Here is a 22,600-nt window from a genome sequence, read left to right on the forward strand (position 1 = left end):
TATTCTTATGCATATGGCATTTAAAAGCCATATCTATACAATTCATTCATATTTCAATGTATATTTATAATATTAAACCATATTATGACATATAGGTATTATACCTGTAAGCCATATCTATACGATTCATTCACTAGTGCCGCCCCTCACTAGGTTTATATATCTCATTTCAGTGATATATGGGTAAACTCTATTATTTTTCATATGACACTTATATGCTGCCATATATATAAAAATGCATTTATATTTCAACGTATATATATTTACTATATTATACATTAATATGCCTTAAAGGTATTATATCTACTATAAGCCATATCCATACGATTCATTTATATAAATACATATATGTATAATTTTCTATACATAAATTTTTTTTTATTAATATATGGGTTTCCTAAGCATATCCATATAATCCATTTAGTCTTATATGGATTAGATTGGTCTTCTTTATTGTATTGCCAAACTCATATTGATAACATAAGTTTTGAACAATAAGAGCAGCCGCCAACCAACCAACCGCCGCTACCATTACTTACTTTTATATATGTCCTCTTTATTTTAATGGTCTCTTTATTTGAATTTCAATACCATAGGAATATTTATACATCGAATATGTTTGCCACTAATTTTTCGCGTCACTTATAATATGACGATACAGACTTGCTACCATAACATAAGTTTTGAACAATAAGAGGAGCAGCCGCCAACCAACCAACCAACCAACCACTGCTACCATTGGAGGAACATATACTTACTTATTATATGGCCTCTCTCTGTACTTTAATGGTCTCTTTACTTGAATTTGAATACCATAGGAATATTTATATACATCGAATATGTTTGCCATTAATTTTTCGCGTCACTTATAATATGACGATACAGACTTGCTACCATAACATAAGTTTTGAACAATAAGAGGAGCAGACACCAACCAACCAACCGCTGCTACCATTGGAGGAACATATACTTACTTTTATATATGTCCTCTTTATTTAAATGGTCTCTTCATTTGAATATTAATACCATAGGAATATTTATACATCGAATATTGTTTGCCACTAATTTTTCGCGTCACTAATAATATGACGATACAGACTTGCTACCATAACATAAGTTTTGAACAATAAGAGGAGCAGACACCAACCAACCAACCGCTGCTACCATTGGAGGAACATATACTTACTTTTATATATGTCCTCTTTACTTGCATTATCAAAATACCATAGGAATATTTATACATGGAATATGTTTGCCACTTTATCATCGCGTCACTAATAAAGATGACGATGCATTTTGTTTGTTCAATATTTATTTATAATAATATATTGATTTTTTTATAGGTCTCTTATATTACTAGACCTTTTGCTAACCACAAAGTGGCGCGCCGTTGCAAGCAAGCATAAATTATTATGCCGCTTGCAACATCTTTATTATCGAATCATCAAGCAAAGGATAAGCTTCAGTGGATCGCAGTATGGCAGCTGCTCAACCACTTACAACACCTTGCCTGTTACAAAAGTCGTTTACAATTGATTCTAGGCTTTGTCATTGTATTAAATAATGCTTTTATATGTAACTAGCGCGGCATCAGGTGATCAAAGATCCTCCCAATTTACTATGTTACAAATTACATTGGCATCACATCCATTGTCGTTTATAAAGTAAATTATAAACTTTAAATGGTTTAGAAGCCATACAATGCAAATTGCCCCTTATTTATCATTGCAGTCCAGCACGGATACGACCTTAGAGGCGTTCAGGCATAATCCAACGGACGTAGCGTCATACCACTGTTCGCTCGAACAAGTATTGTGCCATTGGTCCGTACCTGCGGTTCCTCTCGTACTACGCAGGAATGCTGTCGCAACAACGTTTTGTCATTAGTAGGGTAAAACTAACCTGTCTCACGACGGTCTAAACCCAGCTCACGTTCCCTTGCATGGGTGAACAATCCAACGCTTGGTGAATTTTGCTTCACAATGATAGGAAGAGCCGACATCGAAGGATCAAAAAGCGACGTCGCTATGAACGCTTGGCCGCCACAAGCCAGTTATCCCTATGGTAACTTTTCTGACACCTCTTGTTAAAAACTCTTTAAACCAAAAGGATCGATAGGCCGAGCTTTTGCTGTCCCTGTGTGTACTGAACACCGAGATCAAGTCAGCATTTGCCCTTTTGCTCTATGTGTGGTTTCTGTCCGCACTGAGCTGGCCTTGGGACACCTCCGTTATTATTTGAGAGATGTACCGCCCCAGTCAAACTCCCTACCTGGCAATGTCCTTGAATTGGATCATACCTGAGTAATTGGAGTTATACCAAATTTTCAAATCAAAAATACATAAATGCACCGTTTTATTAAAGAATTTGTTTGCGATTATATAACAAACTCGTGATACTTTGATCAAGAAGCTTGCATCAAAACCCAATACCATAAGATATAATAAATATATCCGTATAATGGCTAGGAAATGATACACGTTCCATTTAATCAAGTAAGTAAGGAAACAATAAGAGTAGTGGTATTTCATTGGCGATACCAAACCGAAGTCTAATATCTCCCACTTATTCTACACCTCTTATGTCTCCTTACACTGCCAGATTAGAGTCAAGCTCAAAAGGGTCTTCTTTCCCCGCTAATTATTCCAAGCCCGTTCCCTTGGCTGTGGTTTCGCTAGATAGTAGATAGGGACAGTAGGAATCTCGTTAATCCATTCATGCGCGTCACTAATTAGATTTTTTTTTTTTTTTTTTTTTTTTTGATTTGAATATATATATTTACGTCTGCCCTAGTGGGCAATAAATTAAATTTTGTGGCAATAAATTCAGTGTTAGTTTACATAAAGCTTATGTAGTGAGGAGTAATAGTGGAAATATGTGGGGGTGTATTACATGTGTTTGTGTGTATGTAATTGCATCATTTAGGGGACCCTGAATGGCAGGTCCGTGTGGCGTCGTCGTTAATCGGCGAGGTTCAACTTCGAGCACTCTGTAAGCGAGTGGGTTTGGGTGGTCGTCTGGTCTTCTTCTTCATCCATTCCAGTTGTACGGGCTCGAGCTCCTCGTTTTGAAAGCCACGTCTGATGATAATAGAGGCTCCTTCACGAATCCGGTCGCCAGGGTGCAATGCGTTGATTATTTCGTAGCCGGGACTGGTAAAGTGGGATCTGGAGGTGAAGTGTGTCTCGGACACGAGTAAGATGTCTACTTGGTTAGTCTTTATATAATGTTCGACCTCAGGCTTGCTCCTAGCTAAGCCGTTCGCATTCCTTATTATCAGTTTGGTGTTTATGGACATTTAAGATTGTTCTGATTGGAGAGCATTGTCATCACAAAGTTTTGAAACTGATTGAACATGGAGTTCATCATTGATTCTATTCTGCGCATTATTCTCTCCTCTAAGGCATCAAGGGGGGACTGGCCATTATTGTCGAAGTTTTCAGCCGCTCCAGCCCTAGCAACGTTAGCGTAACTGTATTTCTGATTCCCTGTCTGATTCGCGGCACTGCTCGCTGGGAGATTTGCTTGTGGAGCAGGATTGGATGAGGAAGCAGTTACTGCCTTAGGCTTCGGGCTGAAGCGCTTCTTGGTTTCTATGTAGATCTTACAACCGCGGTAGGAGGCGGTGTGTTCGTCACCACAATTTCCGCACGCAGGTGGGTCTTCCTTTGCCTTCATGCAGTTCAGGGAGTCGTGTGATAATCCGCATTTAACACAGACATATTTAAGTTTGCAGTACCTCTTAGTATGCCCGAAAGCTTGGCAGCGGAAGCATTGTACCACCTCATCGAACTTTTTTGGTTCCTCGATGGAGACGACGGCATGTCACAGTCTGTTGATCTCGAAGACTTTCTTGTTTGTTGAAGCTGGTTCAAGATTAATGAAAAACATCGACAATGGCATTTTAGTTACCCTTGATACTGCATTTTTAGCATCACGCACATTGTGGCCGAGATTCACAAAGGCTTCCTTGACCTCCTCAATTGGAGTAGTGTGGTGTAGTCCCTTAACAACAATGCGGAAAGCTCGCTCTTCCTTAAGTTGGAAGGTATGGAAATCGAATTGACAGTTGTCCAGGTGGGCAACAATTTTTCGGTAAGTGGTGCTGTCCTTCGGCATCACCCTGATGTTGCCTCTTCCCGTTGCCTTGTAAGAGAAAGTATCGGAATTCACCAAAGTGCGCATTTCGTTTAAAAATTTGCCAATGTTTAGTACATTCGGGATAAAAATTGGAGGGGGCTTGGGTGCTGTTTTAAGTTCGGCATTATCGACGGTCTTTTCATTGCTGCTCTCTACAGGCAGAGAAGCGAAACGATTTGAGGTGCTAGGACCTATATCTTTCTTTTTGTCTTGATTCACGGCAGCCTTATTGGTCTTTATGGTCTTTTTAGGGAAAATGTAAGGGTGAATTATCTCACCTTCCTCAGGTGACGTGTTGCTTGAGGAGCACGATGAGCTCGGGGTAGGGCTGGGAGATTTTTCCCGTTTCTCCTTGATGACTTTCTTTACGCCTTTAGTTGACTCTGGCGACCCGGGAGGTAGACTCCTTTTGACTCCGGTGATGCTATTGTCACCCATGGCGACAGCACCACCAACAAGCACAGCCGGCTAACAGTGTGAGTGAACTATTTATTTCCTTTACCTCTGCTGACAAAAAATCGACGACGAGGTGTCGCCGAAATGTAGGCAAAAGTATTAGGAGTCGCCGCCCTCTGGCGGAGTGATACAGCGATGAGGTGTCGCCGAATGTATGCTATGAATCCTGAAGTAGTCGCCCTCTGGCGGAATGAATCAGCTGATTTCCAAAAAACCAACCAATTTGCGGAGACACGAACCGATAAAATTAGTGCAGACGCGAACCGCGCTGCTGTCAAAACGTTATCTAGATAAGGCAGGCGCCACTCGAGAGAGAGCGGCTCTCACTTTTTTGTGCAGAAAACACACGGAATGATTATGCGAACACAATGCGCGAATATTTATGCTATTTTTAGCAAGGAAAAATGCGTTTTACAGCCGAAATTGGCCCGACACACGGAGCGCCCGAGAGAGCGCCTCTCTCTCAGCACGTCGAATGTTCTCGAACTGTCTGGGGTGGAAAATCGCGGTTTTGGCCTTCCTACCACCTTTTTCGTGCAGAAAACACGCGTAATGATTATGCGAACACAATGCGCGAATATTTATGCTATTTTTAGCAAGGAAAAACGCGTTTTACTGCCGAAATTGACCTGTCACACGGAGCGCTCGAAAAAAAACACGTCTGCTCTCCAGAGCATTTGACTGACAACTGACTAATTAGATGACGAGGCATTTGGCTACCTTAAGAGAGTCATAGTTACTCCCGCCGTTGACCCGCGCTTACTTGAATTTCTTCACTTTGACATTCAGAGCACTGGGCAGAAATCACATTGTGTCAACACCCGCTAGGGCCATCACAATGCTTTGTTTTAATTAGACAGTCGGATTCCCCAAGTCCGTGCCAGTTCTGAATTGATTGTTAATTGATAATCGTTATAATTAATAAGAACTAATTGGTTTAACCCAATTAGTATTCTTAAAAATTTTAGCAAGAAAGTTCCACAATTGGCTACGTAACTAAACTATCCGGGGAACAAGTGACCAACATAAATGCCAGACACTCTATTTACCCAGAACGAGCACATAAACCATGTTATTGTTTCCCAATCAAGCCCGACTATCTCAATCTTCAGAGCCAATCCTTATCCCGAAGTTACGGATCTAATTTGCCGACTTCCCTTACCTACATTATTCTATCGACTAGAGACTCTTCACCTTGGAGACCAGCTGCGGATATTGGTACGGCCTGTTGAGAAGTTTGCGTGTCCCCACCATAAATTTTCAAGGTCCGAGGAGAAAATATCGACACAACAGTATATGTCATGCTCTTCTAGCCCATCTACCATATCTCTCTGCGAAAGACTTCCATGGTAGTACGGCTATAAAACAGAAAAGAAAACTCTTCCGATATCTCTCGACGGCTTCTTTATGGTCGTTCCTGTTGCCAGGATGAGCACGAGGCCCATATTTAATAACAAACGGATACTCAACAGGTTACGGAATTGGAACCGTATTCCCTTTCGTTCAAAATTATTCAAGTATATTAATTAGCTTGATTTATATAATATAATATATTTGTATGGCATTTGTGTTTTACTTGAAAATTTTCGGCTTTCGCCTTGAACTTAGGACCGACTAACTCGTGATCAACCACTGTTCACACGAAACCCTTCTCCACTTCAGTCCTCCAAGGTCTCATTCGATTATTTGCTACTACCACCAAGATCTGTACCAATGGCAGCTCCATGCAGGCTTGCGCCAAACACTTCTACGCATACCATTGTACCTTCCTACTCACTAAAGTTTCAAAATTTATATCACAAGTAATATAAATCATCTACTTTAGCGGTAATGTATAGGTATACAACTTAAGCGCCATCCATTTTAAGGGCTAGTTGCTTCGGCAGGTGAGTTGTTACACACTCCTTAGCGGATTTCGACTTCCATGATCACCGTCCTGCTGTTTTAAGCAACCAACGCCTTTCATGGTATCTGCATGAGTTGTTAATTTGGGCACCGTAACATTACGTTTGGTTCATCCCACAGCGCCAGTTCTGCTTACCAAAAGTGGCCCACTGGGCACATTATATCATAACCTTGAACTTCATATCAAGAAAGTTAAGGTTCTTACCCATTTAAAGTTTGAGAATAGGTTAAGATCGTTTCGACCCTAAGGCCTCTAATCATTCGCTTTACCAGATAAGATTATTTTATATAACATTAAAATGCACCAGCTATCCTGAGGGAAACTTCGGAAGGAACCAGCTACTAGATGGTTCGATTGGTCTTTCGCCCCTATACTCAATTCTGACAATCGATTTGCACGTCAGAACTGTTTCGGTCTTCCATCAGGGTTTCCCCTGACTTCAACCTGATCAAGTATAGTTCACCATCTTTCGGGTCACAGCATATATGCTCAAGGTACGTTCCAGTTAGAGGCATAAATAATATAAATATCATTATACATAACTATATAGAACGCCCCGGGATTGTGTTAATTAGCTATAAATAGTTAAAAAACTAATCCCATTATTAGTCAAGTTAATTACGCTATTAGGTTTATATCCCAATAACTTGCACATATGTTAGACTCCTTGGTCCGTGTTTCAAGACGGGTCCCGAAGGTATCCTGAATCTTTCGCATTGTTAATCATACAAGTGCATATAATAAACACAAAAATCAATGATAATTATGCCATTATATAATTCCGAAAAATTAACGCACTGTATTCATATAAATCTATCAGCACTTTATCAAATTAATAACATTTATTCTGTGTTAAAATGCAAGCAAATTAATTTGAATAAACTATAAGTTATATTTTATGATAAATTTTGTATGCTAATAGATTACAATGTCCTTATATGGAAAAAATGCACACTATTATCATAATATTGTTTAAATATTACAATTTTAATGATGAATTTTCCATAACGGATATTCAGGTTCATCGGGCTTAACCTCTAAGCAGTTTCACGTACTGTTTAACTCTCTATTCAGAGTTCTTTTCAACTTTCCCTCACGGTACTTGTTTACTATCGGTCTCATGGTTATATTTAGTTTTAGATGGAGTTTACCACCCACTTAGTGCTGCACTATCAAGCAACACGACTCTTTGGAAACATCATCTAGTAATCATTAACGTTATACGGGCCTGGCACCCTCTATGGGTAAATGGCCTCATTTAAGAAGGACTTAAATCGTTAATTTCTCATACTAGAATATTGACGCTCCATACACTGCATCTCACATTTGCCATATAGACAAAGTGACTTAGTGCTGAACTGATTTCTTTTCGCTCGCCGCTACTAAGAAAATCCTGGTTAGTTTCTTTTCCTCCCCTAATTAATATGCTTAAATTCAGGGGGTAGTCCCATATGAGTTGAGGTTGTGTATAACTTTTATTTGCAATTAATTCTTTATATATAATGATAAAACATTTTATTAAATTCGTTATATTTATATATATATATATTTGTATGGCATTTGTTTGGTCTAACGAATCAACGAAGAATAATAATATAGTCAACGGCTTTCTATTTTCTAATCGTTAATAAGAGACAATTCTAGATAAATTTTTTATGCTAGACATTTCTCAGTATTATTTGATTGAAAAAGAAAATATTTCTCTTCGTTTTTCACATTCAAATTAATTTACTAATGTGAGATAATGTTTTTCATATATTTGTTAATATTATGAATAAAATAATTAAATTATTATTATCCAATAATATACCATATGCTTATAAAATTTCATTATAAAATTTGTATAAACAACTTAATTAGCATAGTCTTACAACCCTCAACCATATGTAGTCCAAGCAGCACTATAAAATTAATTAAAGTACATAACAGCATGGACTGCGATATGCGTTCAAAATGTCGATGTTCATGTGTCCTGCAGTTCACACGATGACGCACAGTTTGCTGCGTTCTTCATCGACCCATGAGCCGAGTGATCCACCGCTTAGAGTTTTATATATTGGTTTGTTAATTTTGTCATATATGTTTTTATTGAAAGAAATTAAAAATACACCATTTTACTGGCATATATCAATTCCTTCAATAAATTTATTTTTATACCTAAAACGAATGCTGCGAAATGTCTTAGTTTCATATAACCAATAATATATCAAGTATTTTTTTAATGGCATTTACGGTATTAAATACTTTTTAGCGATATATATTGAAATTTATATAAAACATTAACCTGTATTAATCAGGTACAACATTGTACATTTTAGGTTGTTGCATTATCCAATGTATGCGCATAACTGAGATGAACAATACATATCGCAACGCGTGTATATTATGGTCCATATACACACAGTGTTTTATTAATTGCATTTAATATACAATATAATAATAATATCAAATAATTTCGATTTGCTTGTTCGAATTTGTTATTTGTTTTGCTTTTGCTTTCTTGCTTATTTATTTCTCTTATTTATTGCAATAATATATTTATATATTATATATTTCTTATTACAATTATTATATTTCGACTTGCTTTTTCGAAATTGTATTTGATCTATATATATATAGATCATATTTTTGGCAATTTAATATTTTATTTGTATTACTATAATAATGTTATTATAATAAAAACAAATTTTTTTATTAACGGTAAGGATATTAAACAATAATGATCCTTCCGCAGGTTCACCTACGGAAACCTTGTTACGACTTTTACTTCCTCTAAATAATCAAGTTCGGTCAACTTTTGCGAAACAACCGTAACACACAAGGCGTCACAGTGATCACGTCCGGAGACCTCACTAAATAATTCAATCGGTAGTAGCGACGGGCGGTGTGTACAAAGGGCAGGGACGTAATCAATGCGAGTTAATGACTCACACTTACTGGGAATTCCAAGTTCATGTGAACAGTTTCAGTTCACAATCCCAAGCATGAAAGTGGTTCAGCGGTTTACCCGGACCTCTCGGTCTAGGAAATACACGTTGATACTTTCATTGTAGCGCGCGTGCAGCCCAGGACATCTAAGGGCATCACAGACCTGTTATTGCTCAATCTCATTATTGCTAGACGCAATTTGTCCATTTAAGAAGCTAGTGTCCTTATAATGGGACAAACCAACAGGTACGGCTCCACTTATATAAACACATTCAAACACAATAAACATTTTACTGCCACCATGAATGAAGGCTATATAAGCTTCAACACCATAATCCTGAAGATATCTATTTAATATATTTGAGTCTCGTTCGTTATCGGAATTAACCAGACAAATCACTCCACGAACTAAGAACGGCCATGCACCACCACCCATAGATTCGAGAAAGAGCTATCAATCTGTCTTACACACTTATGTTCGGACCTGGTAAGTTTTCCCGTGTTGAGTCAAATTAAGCCGCAGGCTCCACTCCTGGTGGTGCCCTTCCGTCAATTCCTTTAAGTTTCAGCTTTGCAACCATACTTCCCCCGGAGCCCAAAAGCTTTGGTTTCCCGGGAAGCGACTGAGAGAGCCATAAAAGTAGCTACACCCAATTGCTAGCTGGCATCGTTTATGGTTAGAACTAGGGCGGTATCTGATCGCCTTCGAACCTCTAACTTTCGTTCTTGATTAATGAAAACATCTTTGGCAAATGCTTTCGCTTAAGTTAGTCTTACGACGGTCCAAGAATTTCACCTCTCGCGTCGTAATACTAATGCCCCCAAACTGCTTCTATTAATCATTACCTCTTGATCTGAAAACCAATGAAAGCAGAACAGAGGTCTTATTTCATTATCCCATGCACAGAATATTCAGGCATTTGAAGCCTGCTTTAAGCACTCTAATTTGTTCAAAGTAATTGTACCGGCCCACAATAACACTCGTTTAAGAGCACTAATGCAGGTTTTTAAATAGGAGGAACATATGAAAAAATACAAGTATCTAAGCACATGTAAGAACTCCACCGGTAATACGCTTACATACATAAAGGTATAGTACTAACCACAATTGTAAGTTGTACTACCCGTATGAAGCACAAGTTCAACTACGAACGTTTTAACCGCAACAACTTTAATATACGCTATTGGAGCTGGAATTACCGCGGCTGCTGGCACCAGACTTGCCCTCCAATTGGTCCTTGTTAAAGGATTTAAAGTGTACTCATTCCAATTACAGGGCCTCGGATATGAGTCCTGTATTGTTATTTTTCGTCACTACCTCCCCGAGCTGGGAGTGGGTAATTTACGCGCCTGCTGCCTTCCTTAGATGTGGTAGCCGTTTCTCAGGCTCCCTCTCCGGAATCGAACCCTGATTCCCCGTTACCCGTTGCAACCATGGTAGTCCTAGATACTACCATCAAAAGTTGATAGGGCAGACATTTGAAAGATCTGTCGTCGGTACAAGACCATACGATCTGCATGTTATCTAGAGTTCAACCAATATAACGATCTTGCGATCGCTTGGTTTTAGCCTAATAAAAGCACATGTCCCATAAGGTTCATGTTTTAATTGCATGTATTAGCTCTAGAATTACCACAGTTATCCAAGTAACTGTTAACGATCTAAGGAACCATAACTGATATAATGAGCCTTTTGCGGTTTCACTTTTAATTCGTGTGTACTTAGACATGCATGGCTTAATCTTTGAGACAAGCATATAACTACTGGCAGGATCAACCAGAATAATGTTTTTATTCATATTTCATTCATATTTTTGAATAGAAATTAGCAATATAAATTTTATAGATTGTTTTCTATCGAATACGGCCATTTTTATATAGCATTCGTATACGTTTGTTTTCAATATATACTTGTTTCGCCACTAATAATAACAAGTTTTTTAATTATTGATGTTTAAAAAAAAGAAATATCTTATCTTCTTTAAAACACAATATTTTGTAATATGTAATAATATTTTCTTTATATATGCATATTTCATTCTAAAATATCATTTTTGTTCGACATACGTCATTATTGTATCCACACATGTACAATTTTTGTTTAACCAATATATAATATTGAGTTAAATCATTTGTATTTTGATGATAAATTTAAAATTTATCTGTATATATTCATATAGACTCTTTGGTAATATATAATATAAAACCGAGCGCATATATGATATGTACTTTAATAATAAAATATATTTATAATTCGCTTTTACGCCTTTTTTTGTGTAAACTAATATTAAATAGTTAAGATAGAGGCAGAAAGGTCAAATATACATTTACAATGTATATCTAGCAATCCTGCCTCTTTTGGTTTTAAATAGGTTTATTAACGATAAAATTGGGAAACAATTTGTTATTCTATGTATAATAGAAACACTTGGCCTTTGTTTCGACTTTATTATCTTGGGCTTAAAATATTAACCGCGGAGCCAAGTCCCATATTCATAAATGAACACAGAAACAAATTTGACGGATAATATCTTATCTACCGACTATTGTCAATAGGAGATGGCCGGCCCATTGACCATCCTATAGTAGTTTTTGGACCCATTATCTTTAATTCGGGTATTTTCAATTGTCTTTGCCACCAAACCATTTGAAACTCTCTCTTATAATAAGTGAATACACATATATTTCCATTATATGGATATATCATCTTCATTTTATTTGCTACATCACCATATAATAGTTTTTGAACCCGTAATCTTCAATTCGGGTATTTTCAATTATCTTTACCAACCAACCATATGGTATTCTTTCTTATAATAAGAGAATACATGTGTATATCCATTATATGGATATATGGTCTTAACTTTATTTGCTACACCACCCTATAGTAGTTTTTGAACCCAATATCTTCAATTCGGGTATTTTCAATTCTCTTTGCCAACCACCCATTTATTTTTCAATATCCATATAATTCATTTAGTTTTGTATGTACAAAACAAGTTTTCTTTATAGTATTGACAAAATCATATGCATACGCATAACATAAGTTTTGACCAATACGAGGAGGGGCCCGCCAACGACCACCTCCCTATAGTAGTTTTTGGACCCATGATCTTCTAAAAGCATGTTTACAGTACTAGTGTCACCCTCACTAGGTTTATATATCGTGTTTCAGTGATATACGGGTAAATTTTACCATTTATTCTTAAGTATATGGCATTTATATGCCATATCTATATAATTCAATCATATTTTAATGTATATTTATTATATTATACATTATTATGCCTTATAGGTATTATACCTATAAGCCATATCCATACGATTCATTTACTAGTGCCGCCCCTCACTAGGTTTATATATCTTATTGCATTGATATACAATTTATTCTTATTTATATGGCATTTATATGGCATATCTATACAATTCCTTCATATTTCGATGTATACTTGCTAGATTATACATTGTTATGCCTTATAGGTATTATACCTATAAGCCATATCCATACGATTCACTTATATAAATATATGTATATTTTTCAATACATTATTTTTTTTCACTTTTGTATGGATTTTTATGCATATCCATACATTTATATGGATATGCTTGGCGGTCTTAATAGTATTGACAAACTTATATGCATAACATAGGTTTTGACCAATACGAGGAGGGGCCCGCCAACGACCACCTCCCTATAGTAGTTTTTGGACCCATGATCTTCTAAAAGCATGTTTACAGTACTAGTGTCACCCTCACTAGGTTTATATATCGTGTTTCAGTGATATACGGGTAAATTTTACCATTTATTCTTAAGTATATGGCATTTATATGCCATATCTATATAATTCAATCATGTTTTAATGTATATTTATTATATTATACATTATTATGCCTTATAGGTATTATACCTATAAGCCATATCCATACGATTCATTTACTAGTGCCGCCCCTCACTAGGTTTATATATCTTATTGCATTGATATACAATTTATTCTTATGTATATGGCATTTATATGCCATATCTATACAATTCCTTCATATTTCGATGTATACTTGCTAGATTATACATTGTTATGCCTTATAGGTATTATACCTATAAGCCATATCCATACGATTCACTTATATAAATATATGTATATTTTTCAATACATTATTTTTTTTCACTTTTGTATGGATTTTTATGCATATCCATACATTTATATGGATATGCTTGGCGGTCTTAATAGTATTGACAAACTTATATGCATAACATAGGTTTTGACCAATACGAGGAGGGGCCCGCCAACGACCACCTCCCTATAGTAGATTTTGGACCCATTATCTACCAAAAGCATGTTTACAGTACTAGCGTCACCCTCACTAGGTTTATATATCGTGTTTAAGTGATATACGGGTAAATTTTACCATTTATTCTTAAGTATATGGCATTTATATGCCATATCTATATAATTCAATCATGTTTTAATGTATATTTATTATATTATACATTATTATGCCTTATAGGTATTATACCTATAAGCCATATCCATACGATTCATTTACTAGTGCCGCCCCTCACTAGGTTTATATATCTTATTGCATTGATATACAATTTATTCTTATGTATATGGCATTTATATGCCATATCTATACAATTCCTGCATATTTCGATGTATATTTGCTAGATTATACATTGTTATGCCTTATAGGTATTATACCTATAAGACATATCCATACGATTCACTTATATAAATATATGTATATTTTTCAATACATTATTTTTTTTTCACTTTTGTATGGATTTGTATGCATATCCATACATTTATATGGATATGCTTGGCGTTCTTTATAGTATTGACAACCTCATATGTATAACATAGGTTTTGACCAATACGAGGAGGGGCCCGCCAACGACCACCTCCCTATAGTAGTTTTTTACCCCGAGCTCTGCCAAAATCATGTTTACAGTACTAGTGCCACCCTTCACTAGGTTTTTATATCTTATTTCAGTGATATAAGTGTTAATCATTCTATTTATTCTTATGCATATGGCATTTAAAAGCCATATCTATACAATTCATTCATATTTCAATGTATATTTATAATATTAAACCATATTATGACATATAGGTATTATACCTGTAAGCCATATCTATACGATTCATTCACTAGTGCCGCCCCTCACTAGGTTTATATATCTCATTTCAGTGATATATGGGTAAACTCTATTATTTTTCATATGACACTTATATGCTGCCATATATATAAAAATGCATTTATATTTCAACGTATATATATTTACTATATTATACATTAATATGCCTTAAAGGTATTATATCTACTATAAGCCATATCCATACGATTCATTTATATAAATACATATATGTATAATTTTCTATACATAAATTTTTTTTTATTAATATATGGGTTTCCTAAGCATATCCATATAATCCATTTAGTCTTATATGGATTAGATTGGTCTTCTTTATTGTATTGCCAAACTCATATTGATAACATAAGTTTTGAACAATAAGAGCAGCCGCCAACCAACCAACCGCCGCTACCATTACTTACTTTTATATATGTCCTCTTTATTTTAATGGTCTCTTTATTTGAATTTCAATACCATAGGAATATTTATACATCGAATATGTTTGCCACTAATTTTTCGCGTCACTTATAATATGACGATACAGACTTGCTACCATAACATAAGTTTTGAACAATAAGAGGAGCAGCCGCCAACCAACCAACCAACCAACCACTGCTACCATTGGAGGAACATATACTTACTTATTATATGGCCTCTCTCTGTACTTTAATGGTCTCTTTACTTGAATTTGAATACCATAGGAATATTTATATACATCGAATATGTTTGCCATTAATTTTTCGCGTCACTTATAATATGACGATACAGACTTGCTACCATAACATAAGTTTTGAACAATAAGAGGAGCAGACACCAACCAACCAACCGCTGCTACCATTGGAGGAACATATACTTACTTTTATATATGTCCTCTTTATTTAAATGGTCTCTTCATTTGAATATTAATACCATAGGAATATTTATACATCGAATATTGTTTGCCACTAATTTTTCGCGTCACTAATAATATGACGATACAGACTTGCTACCATAACATAAGTTTTGAACAATAAGAGGAGCAGACACCAACCAACCAACCGCTGCTACCATTGGAGGAACATATACTTACTTTTATATATGTCCTCTTTACTTGCATTATCAAAATACCATAGGAATATTTATACATGGAATATGTTTGCCACTTTATCATCGCGTCACTAATAAAGATGACGATGCATTTTGTTTGTTCAATATTTATTTATAATAATATATTGATTTTTTTATAGGTCTCTTATATTACTAGACCTTTTGCTAACCACAAAGTGGCGCGCCGTTGCAAGCAAGCATAAATTATTATGCCGCTTGCAACATCTTTATTATCGAATCATCAAGCAAAGGATAAGCTTCAGTGGATCGCAGTATGGCAGCTGCTCAACCACTTACAACACCTTGCCTGTTACAAAAGTCGTTTACAATTGATTCTAGGCTTTGTCATTGTATTAAATAATGCTTTTATATGTAACTAGCGCGGCATCAGGTGATCAAAGATCCTCCCAATTTACTATGTTACAAATTACATTGGCATCACATCCATTGTCGTTTATAAAGTAAATTATAAACTTTAAATGGTTTAGAAGCCATACAATGCAAATTGCCCCTTATTTATCATTGCAGTCCAGCACGGATACGACCTTAGAGGCGTTCAGGCATAATCCAACGGACGTAGCGTCATACCACTGTTCGCTCGAACAAGTATTGTGCCATTGGTCCGTACCTGCGGTTCCTCTCGTACTACGCAGGAATGCTGTCGCAACAACGTTTTGTCATTAGTAGGGTAAAACTAACCTGTCTCACGACGGTCTAAACCCAGCTCACGTTCCCTTGCATGGGTGAACAATCCAACGCTTGGTGAATTTTGCTTCACAATGATAGGAAGAGCCGACATCGAAGGATCAAAAAGCGACGTCGCTATGAACGCTTGGCCGCCACAAGCCAGTTATCCCTATGGTAACTTTTCTGACACCTCTTGTTAAAAACTCTTTAAACCAAAAGGATCGATAGGCCGAGCTTTTGCTGTCCCTGTGTGTACTGAACACCGAGATCAAGTCAGCATTTGCCCTTTTGCTCTATGTGTGGTTTCTGTCCGCACTGAGCTGGCCTTGGGACACCTCCGTTATTATTTGAGAGATGTACCGCCCCAGTCAAACTCCCTACCTGGCAATGTCCTTGAATTGGATCATACCTGAGTAATTGGAGTTATACCAAATTTTCAAATCAAAAATACATAAATGCACCGTTTTATTAAAGAATTTGTTTGCGATTATATAACAAACTCGTGATACTTTGATCAAGAAGCTTGCATCAAAACCCAATACCATAAGATATAATAAATATATCCGTATAATGGCTAGGAAATGATACACGTTCCATTTAATCAAGTAAGTAAGGAAACAATAAGAGTAGTGGTATTTCATTGGCGATACCAAACCGAAGTCTAATATCTCCCACTTATTCTACACCTCTTATGTCTCCTTACACTGCCAGATTAGAGTCAAGCTCAAAAGGGTCTTCTTTCCCCGCTAATTATTCCAAGCCCGTTCCCTTGGCTGTGGTTTCGCTAGATAGTAGATAGGGACAGTAGGAATCTCGTTAATCCATTCATGCGCGTCACTAATTAGATTTTTTTTTTTTTTTTTTTTTTTTTTTTTTGGTTTGAATATATATATTTACGTCTGCCCTAGTGGGCAATAAATTAAATTTTGTGGCAATAAATTCAGTGTTAGTTTACATAAAGCTTATGTAGTGAGGAGTTATAGTGGAAATATGTGGGGGTGTATTACATGTGTTTGTGTGTATGTAATTGCATCATTTAGGGGACCCTGAATGGCAGGTCCGTGTGGCGTCGTCTTTAATCGGCGAGGTTCAACTTCGAGCACTCTGTAAGCGAGTGGGTTTGGGTGGTCTTCTGGTCTTCTTCTTCATCCATTCCAGTTGTACGGGCTCGAGCTCCTCGTTTTGAATGCCACGTCTGATGATAATAGAGGCTCCTTCACGAATCCGGTCGCCAGGGTGCAATGCGTTGATTATTTCGTAGCCGGGACTGGTAAAGTGGGATCTGGTGGTGAAGTGTGTCTTGGACACGAGTAAGAGTCTACTTGGTTAGTCTTTATATAATGTTCGACCTCAGGCTTGCTCCTAGCTAAGCCGTTCGCATTCCTTATTATCAGTTGGGTGTTTATGGACATTTAAGAATGTTCTGATTGGAGAGCATTGTCATCACTAAGTTTTGAAACTGATTGAACATGGAGTTCATCATTGATTCTATTCTGCGCATTATTCTCTCCTCTAAGGCATCAAGGGGGGACTGGCCATTATTGTCGAAGTTTTCAGCCGCTCCAGCCCTAGCAACGTTAGCGTAACTGTATTTCTGATTCCCTGTCTGATTCGCGGCACTGCTCGCTGGGAGATTTGCTTGTGGAGCAGGATTGGATGAAGAAGCAGTTACTGCCTTAGGCTTCGGGCTGAAGCGCTTCTTGGCTTCTATGTAGATCTTACAACCGCGGTAGGAGGCGGTGTGTTCGTCACCACAATTTCCGCACACAGGTGGGTCTTCCTTTGCTTTCTTGCAATTCAGGGAGTCGTGTGATAATCCGCATTTAACACAGACGTATTCAAGTTTGCAGTACCTCTTAGTATGCCCGAAAGCTTGGCAGCGGAAGCATTGTACCACCTCGTCGAACTTTTTTGGTTCCTCGATGGAGACGACGGCATGGCACAGTCTGTTGATCTCGAAGACTTTCTTGTTTGTTGGAGCTGGTTCAAGGTTAATGAAAAACATCGACAATGGCATTTTAGTTACCCTTGATACTGCATTTTTAGCATCACGCACATTGTGGCCGAGATTCACAAAGGCTTCCTTGACCTCCTCAATTGGTGTAGTGTGGTGTAGTCCCTTAACAACAATGCGGAAAGCTCGCTCTTCCTTAAGTTGGAAGGTACGGAACTCGTATTCACAGTTGTCCAGGTGGGCAACAATTTTTCGGTAAGTGGTGCTGTCCTTCGGCATCAGCCTGATGTTGCCTCTTCCCGTTGCCTTGTAAGAGAAAGTATCGAAATTCACCAATGTGCGCATTTCGTTTAAAAATTCGCCAATGTTTACTACATCCGGGATAAAAATTGGAGGGGGCTTGGGTGCTGTTTTAAGTTCGGCATTATCGACGGTCTTTTCATTGCTGCTCTCTACAGGCAGAGAAGCGAAACGATTTGAGGTGCTAGGACCTATATCCTTCTTTTTGTCTTGATTCACGGCAGCCTTATTCTTTATGGTCTTTTTAGGGAAAATGTAAGGGTGAATTATCTCACCTTCCTCAGGTGACGTGTTGCTTGAGGAGCACGATGAGCTCGGGGTAGGGCTGGGAGATTTTTCCCGTTTATCCATGATGATTTTCTTTACGCCTTTAATTGACTCTGGCGACCCGGGAGGTAGACTCCTTTTGACTCCGGTGATGCTATTGTCACCCATGGCGACAGCACCACCAACAAGCACAGCCGGCTAACAGTGTGAGTGAACTATTTATTTCCTTTACCTCTGCTGACAAAAAGTCGACGACGAGGTGTCGCCGAAATGTAGGCAAAAGTATTAGGAGTCGCCGCCCTCTGGCGGAGTGATACAGCGATGAGGTGTCGCCGAATGTATGCTATGAATCCTGAAGTAGTCGCCCTCTGGCGGAATGAATCAGCTGATTTCCAAAAAACCAACCAATTTGCGGAGACACGAACCGATATAAATTAGTGCAGACGCGAACCGCGCTGCTGTCAAAACGTTATCTAGATAAGGCAGGCGCCACTCGAGAGAGAGCGGCTCTCTTACAACAGTGAAATATGAGTTTTATTGCCGAAATTGGCCTGACACACGGAGCGCCCGAGAGAGCGCCTCTCTCTCAGCACGTCGAATGTTCTCGAATTGTCTGGGGTGGAAAATCGCGATTTTGGCCTTCCTACCACTTTTTTGTGCAGAAAACACACGGAATGATTATACGAACACAATGCGCGAATATTTATGCTATTTTTAGCAAGGAAAAATGCGTTTTACAGCCGAAATTGGCCCGACACACGGAGCGCCCGAGAGAGCGCCTCTCTCTCAGCACGTCGAATGTTCTCGAATTGTCTGGGGTGGAAAATCGCGATTTTGGCCTTCCTACCACTTTTTGTGCAGAAAACACACGGAATGATTATGCGAACACAATGCGCGAATATTTATGCTATTTTTAGCAAGGAAAAATGCCTTTTACAGCCGAAATTGGCCCGACACACGGAGCGCCCGAGAGAGCGCCTCTCTCTCAGCACGTCGAATGTTCTCGAACTGTCTGGGGTGGAAAATCGCGGTTTTGGCCTTCCTACCACCTATTTCGTGCAGAAAACACGCGTAATGATTATGCGAACACAATGCGCGAATATTTATGCTATTTTTAGCAAGGAAAAACGCGTTTTACTGCCGAAATTGACCTGTCACACGGAGCGCTCGAAAAACACGTCTGCTCTCCAGAGCATTTGACTGACGACTGACTAATTAGATGACGAGGCATTTGGCTACCTTAAGAGAGTCATAGTTACTCCCGCCGTTGACCCGCGCTTACTTGAATTTCTTCACTTTGACATTCAGAGCACTGGGCAGAAATCACATTGTGTCAACACCCGCTAGGGCCATCACAATGCTTTGTTTTAATTAGACAGTCGGATTCCCCAAGTCCGTGCCAGTTCTGAATTGATTGTTAATTGATAATCGTTATAATTAATAAGAACTAATTGGTTTAACCCAATTAGTATTCTTAAAAATTTTAGCAAGAAAGTTCCACAATTGGCTACGTAACTAAACTATCCGGCAACATAAATGCCAGACACTCTATTTACCCAGAACGAGCACATAAACCATGTTATTGTTTCCCAATCAAGCCCGACTATCTCAATCTTCAGAGCCAATCCTTATCCCGAAGTTACGGATCTAATTTGCCGACTTCCCTTACCTACATTATTCTATCGACTAGAGACTCTTCACCTTGGAGACCAGCTGCGGATATTGGTACGGCCTGTTGAGAAGTTTGCGTGTCCCCACCATAAATTTTCAAGGTCCGAGGAGAAAATATCGACACAACAGTATATGTCATGCTCTTCTAGCCCATCTACCATATCTCTCTGCGAAAGACTTCCATGGTAGTACGGCTATAAAACAGAAAAGAAAACTCTTCCGATATCTCTCGACGGCTTCTTTATGGTCGTTCCTGTTGCCAGGATGAGCACGAGGCCCATATTTAATAACAAACGGATACTCAACAGGTTACGGAATTGGAACCGTATTCCCTTTCGTTCAAAATTATTCAAGTATATTAATTAGCTTGATTTATATAATATAATATATTTGTATGGCATTTGTGTTTTACTTGAAAATTTTCGGCTTTCGCCTTGAACTTAGGACCGACTAACTCGTGATCAACCACTGTTCACACGAAACCCTTCTCCACTTCAGTCCTCCAAGGTCTCATTCGATTATTTGCTACTACCACCAAGATCTGTACCAATGGCAGCTCCATGCAGGCTTGCGCCAAACACTTCTACGCATACCATTGTACCTTCCTACTCACTAAAGTTTCAAAATTTATATCACAAGTAATATAAATCATCTACTTTAGCGGTAATGTATAGGTATACAACTTAAGCGCCATCCATTTTAAGGGCTAGTTGCTTCGGCAGGTGAGTTGTTACACACTCCTTAGCGGATTTCGACTTCCATGATCACCGTCCTGCTGTTTTAAGCAACCAACGCCTTTCATGGTATCTGCATGAGTTGTTAATTTGGGCACCGTAACATTACGTTTGGTTCATCCCACAGCGCCAGTTCTGCTTACCAAAAGTGGCCCACTGGGCACATTATATCATAACCTTGAACTTCATATCAAGAAAGTTAAGGTTCTTACCCATTTAAAGTTTGAGAATAGGTTAAGATCGTTTCGACCCTAAGGCCTCTAATCATTCGCTTTACCAGATAAGATTATTTTATATAACATTAAAATGCACCAGCTATCCTGAGGGAAACTTCGGAAGGAACCAGCTACTAGATGGTTCGATTGGTCTTTCGCCCCTATACTCAATTCTGACAATCGATTTGCACGTCAGAACTGTTTCGGTCTTCCATCAGGGTTTCCCCTGACTTCAACCTGATCAAGTATAGTTCACCATCTTTCGGGTCACAGCATATATGCTCAAGGTACGTTCCAGTTAGAGGCATAAATAATATAAATATCATTATACATAACTATATAGAACGCCCCGGGATTGTGTTAATTAGCTATAAATAGTTAAAAAACTAATCCCATTATTAGTCAAGTTAATTACGCTATTAGGTTTATATCCCAATAACTTGCACATATGTTAGACTCCTTGGTCCGTGTTTCAAGACGGGTCCCGAAGGTATCCTGAATCTTTCGCATTGTTAATCATACAAGTGCATATAATAAACACAAAAATCAATGATAATTATGCCATTATATAATTCCGAAAAATTAACGCACTGTATTCATATAAATCTATCAGCACTTTATCAAATTAATAACATTTATTCTGTGTTAAAATGCAAGCAAATTAATTTGAATAAACTATAAGTTATATTTTATGATAAATTTTGTATGCTAATAGATTACAATGTCCTTATATGGAAAAAATGCACACTATTATCATAATATTGTTTAAATATTACAATTTTAATGATGAATTTTCCATAACGGATATTCAGGTTCATCGGGCTTAACCTCTAAGCAGTTTCACGTACTGTTTAACTCTCTATTCAGAGTTCTTTTCAACTTTCCCTCACGGTACTTGTTTACTATCGGTCTCATGGTTATATTTAGTTTTAGATGGAGTTTACCACCCACTTAGTGCTGCACTATCAAGCAACACGACTCTTTGGAAACATCATCTAGTAATCATTAACGTTATACGGGCCTGGCACCCTCTATGGGTAAATGGCCTCATTTAAGAAGGACTTAAATCGTTAATTTCTCATACTAGAATATTGACGCTCCATACACTGCATCTCACATTTGCCA

The 22,600-nt window shown here is 37.8% G+C and overlaps 2 non-coding genes and 2 pseudogenes across 2 annotated transcripts; all 4 read right to left on the reverse strand.

Annotated features, from left to right (window-relative positions):
• Positions 1-1,436: 1,436 nt before the first annotated feature.
• Positions 1,437-7,967, reverse strand: LOC139353817 (large subunit ribosomal RNA; annotated as a pseudogene).
• A 405-nt stretch (positions 7,968-8,372) lies between these two features.
• Positions 8,373-8,551, reverse strand: LOC118878986 (5.8S ribosomal RNA). The gene has a single exon (XR_005015486.1). It is a non-coding gene; the product is annotated as a 5.8S ribosomal RNA (ribosomal RNA).
• Positions 8,552-9,219: 668 nt separating this feature from the next.
• On the reverse strand, positions 9,220-11,214 carry LOC139353783 (small subunit ribosomal RNA). The gene has a single exon (XR_011604922.1). It is a non-coding gene; the product is annotated as a small subunit ribosomal RNA (ribosomal RNA).
• A 4,666-nt stretch (positions 11,215-15,880) lies between these two features.
• LOC139353818 (large subunit ribosomal RNA) overlaps positions 15,881-22,600 on the reverse strand; it is a 6,853-nt pseudogene continuing 133 nt past the window's right edge.

This window comes from Drosophila suzukii, chromosome Y (genome assembly GCF_043229965.1).
Source record: "Drosophila suzukii chromosome Y, CBGP_Dsuzu_IsoJpt1.0, whole genome shotgun sequence".
Taxonomy (NCBI): domain Eukaryota; kingdom Metazoa; phylum Arthropoda; class Insecta; order Diptera; family Drosophilidae; genus Drosophila; species Drosophila suzukii.